This window comes from Delphinapterus leucas, chromosome 14 (assembly GCF_059928025.1).
Source record: "Delphinapterus leucas isolate spDelLeu-1000000601 "Yukka" chromosome 14, BTC_Dleu_Yukka2, whole genome shotgun sequence".
NCBI classification, from domain to species: Eukaryota; Metazoa; Chordata; class Mammalia; order Artiodactyla; family Monodontidae; genus Delphinapterus; species Delphinapterus leucas.
The window spans coordinates 46,678,644-46,682,380 of record NC_143142.1 but is presented as its reverse complement, the minus strand read 5'-3'; the positions used below and the strand labels follow the sequence as shown (position 1 = coordinate 46,682,380).

General features: G+C 43.4%; 1 pseudogene; it reads right to left on the bottom strand.

Moving 5' to 3' along the window:
* Window positions 1–525: 525 nt before the first annotated feature.
* On the bottom strand, window positions 526–1,352 carry LOC149747619 (ubiquinol-cytochrome c reductase complex assembly factor 6 pseudogene; annotated as a pseudogene).
* Window positions 1,353–3,737: the final 2,385 nt, after the last annotated feature.

Below are 3,737 nucleotides of genomic sequence, written 5' to 3'. Positions count from 1 at the left end.
GCAGGTTGTCGGGGAGATAACAAGGTTTTTTTATTGCTGGGAGGTCCTAGACAAACCTCTACCCTCATTCTTTAGGTTTTCTCACCAGTAAAACAGGAGTGTTACAAGGATTAATACTAGGGAGAATGAGGCCTTAAGCCTTGTAATCTTCTATTATGGGCTTTATGCCTTGAAGGGATTCTTTACTTACGGGATGTTGATTAATTCTGGGAAGAGGTTTTTGTTTTTTTTTTTCATGGTCAATGTCACTTTTATTGTAGTTAATTTATAATTCTCATTTGCCGTTATAGTCAAACTTATTCAGAGAAATAAACCAGAATTATAAGGGTAGGAGACACTGCAAATATGTTCTCTCACATGATATTTAAGGCTAGGTATCTATGAAACCACATTAGAAGAGCTGATGATATAAGTTTGACAGTTCTCAAGAAACATTAGTCAAACCAGAACTAAATCTCAATGCATCAGTTAACATCTGCCGAACACTTCCTCTTGCGGTTAGCATTGTATTAGTGCTTAAACCCAAGTAGTTTGACTCAGTAAATTCTAAAAATACATATTTAATTCTCATAATATTATTCACAGAGTTCTTGGCAGAGATGAATTTTGAGGTTCATGTTGTCTCTCTTTCAGTCCCAAAAGCTCTGTTTTGAGTTCTCCAGGCTTTGGTGGAATTTCAGATATTGTCAGGTCCGGCCTGTAGTACCGGTGCACCACCTCCGCGCCGGCGCACATGGCCAGGAGGCTGGCGGCGAACATTTTCAGGTAGGACGTCCAGGACACGCCCACGGGCATGGTCGTTGGGCTCGAGCTGCGCTGGCCCTCGGAAGCGGGTCAGGGGACAGTTGAAGGGCGCTCCGGAGACTGAGCGGGCGGCCGCGGAGCGGACCGAAAGTGCAGGGGATCTTGGAAGAGGTTTTGAGGGATCTATTTGAATCTTGATGGGAATTGTGCTGTGAATTTTTCCAATATCATTTGGAGATTTTGCCCATAAAGAGGGTGGTAGCTGATTCAATAGGGACAAATGATCGGTGTTTCCAGATCTACTCTAGGACTGTTAGAGATGGAACAAATAAAATATGTCAGAGTCAGGTTGGCTGCTTTGATGACTTATCTCCAAGTTCTAGAATGATTCCGCCTTTTGGGAGAAAGCAATTCCAGCATAATCCTTCTCTAGGAAGTCTTGCCCTAACAAACGGGGCAGAGGAACTAAGGAGAAAGGGGTGTGTATCTCTCAAGGATCCTAAACAAAAGGGAGTACATTCAGAGACAGGAACCTCTCAAGGTTCGTTAGAGATCCCCACGATTTGAACAGGGGTTGCCTTATAGTAGTGGGGTTGAGGACCAAGAGTGTAGCTCTGGTGTCAATTAGGATGGGAAGAGATTCATTCCCAGTGTAGGGAAAGGTCCCAGTTCAGCCTGTTAATAAACAGAGTTAAAAGCTACCCAGGTGGAATCAACATTTGAAGGAAGACCTGAATTTTCTTTAAAAACAATCTGAAGTCAATTGTAAAGTCATGAACAGGTTCATCAGATTTTTGTGTACTAGCCTGAATTTTGTTCCAATCAACAGGCTTTGGAAAAGCCCTGAAAATTGCTCAGTGAAGTCGTCTAGCGAGTGCTCAAGCCTGATCATGTATGAGTTAGTGGGCTGGTCTCCCAGTTGTAATTCTAGAGACATTCAGGATTTTCCCAGTGAGCTGTTTTCATCCAGTGTTGGGCCTGACCTTCACTGACAAACGTATGAACTAGCTGATATAAGTCAGAGAAATGAGGCTGGTAAGTTTGAATGACTCTACTAAATCCCTCAGCAAATCTGGAGAATCCTTGGGTACTTTGCCTAAATCTTTGACTATGGCTCACAGTTCAGCTATAGTCCAGGGAATATAAGAAAGTAATGGTTTAGCCTCTGGATCCTCGGAAGGCTTAATTTTAAAGGAACAGATTCTGATAAATTCAGAGGAAAAGGGAGTGGGGAGAGTTTCAGCAGAAAAGGGAAATTTGACATGAAAATTCATATTGGGGAGGACAGTGGGGTGGAGAGGTGTAGGTGGCATAGAAGGGAAGGAAGAAGATGGTGCCAGAGTCAGAGTCTGAGACACAAAAGCTGGGGAAGAAGAGCCTGAGGCTTGAGAAGCCATTTTATCTTTCTTTCTTTGCCTCAGTTAATCTTGAAATCTTATTTTTTAGAGAGGCAAAGGTTCCTAAGAACATTTAGAAGCCTCAAAATCCAATCGAATTAGGTGCGGCATTCAGTTTTGGAAATTTTAGAGTTAAGTAAGTTTGGGGATTTCAAAAGTTCCCCATAATGGCCACTGACATTCTAAATTGTCTTTAGTTAGGTCGGTCCATTTAGTTAGAAAGGCACATAAGGAAGGACGGTGGTTTTCAAACATAAAATTGGCTGAGGTCCCTGTAGAGAATTCAAAATGTGAATATTTAGATAACTGGGATCCCACCTTTCAGAGGTTTTTCTCTAGAGTAAGGGAATAATTTTCAAATAGACTTACTGTTCAAATAGCTCAAACGGCCTAATACCAGCCAGTTCTAAGGGACAATCTGGTCCCCAAGGAGCCAGACTAAAATCTTAACAGGGCAATTCCAATAGAACAGCCCCTATTTCTGATAGAATTGGGTTGAAGACAGAACCGGCACAGCTCACATGAAACAGTCTCTGTTCCTGATGGTATGGGCTGAAGTGTAGCCAGTTCCAATGCAGTATCATTTCACAATCATGCCAAAGTGCCAAACGAGTACTTGCATACGGAACAAGGCCTTAACCAGAAAGGATGAAACTTTAAATAGATCCTGACTAAGACCTGAGGGCTTCAAAAAGCAGAGAAGGCCGAAGTTGGGATCCTGGAGAAAGACTTACCCTCAAATCCCAGAGTCGGCCAGAAAAGCAATGAGCAAAAACAGGTTCAATGTGAGCACTGCACCTGTCTGCTCAGCAGTCTTGGAGTCATTGGGGGTCTTCTCTGGTCCCTGTACAGGCCACCAAAATGCTGACCTAAAACAAATAGACTACCAGTTATTTCTCTAGCAAAAATGGATATATTTGGGCTCAATGAAGAATGGCAATTTGGGGTCTGCAATCATGGCAAGCCACGTGCAAGTCCCCTACATCAAGGAGAGGACAACTCTTTTAAAGAGGGGCAAAGGAAGTTGGGAGGGCTACCATAAACAAAAATTCCATTGGAGGAATCGAGATTTCAAAGTATAGTGGCTTTTCGTTGGCTGAGTTGTGACAACCTCTTAACAGCTGAGCTCTTGCCAGGCCAGAAGAGGACGCCTTTCTTCTCCTGTTGGGCTCTGCTTTCATTGTAGGGCAAGAGAGCGCCCTCTTCTGACCTCCCAACTCTATATTAATTGAGGTTCCTGTTTATTAATTTTTTATACTCAAAGTCCAAAACACTCTGAGAATGAAATCCATTTGGTGGCAAAACTGCCCTATCCTGACCTAATTTGACTGCACAACCATGATTGAACAGATGGAAGGCTATGCAAGCTCCTTAGCACTTAGTGTGGTTAGCAATATACTTTGTGGCAGAAGTTTTTTTTTTGGCTGCACTGGGTCTTCGTTGCTATGCGCAGTCTTTCTCTAGTTGTGGCGAGTGAGGGCTACTCTTCCTTTCGGTGTGCAGGCTTCTCATTGTGGTGGCTTCTCTCGTTGCGGAGCACGGGCTCTAGGCATGTGGGCTTGAGCAGTTGTGGCTCATGGGCTCTAGAGCGCAAAT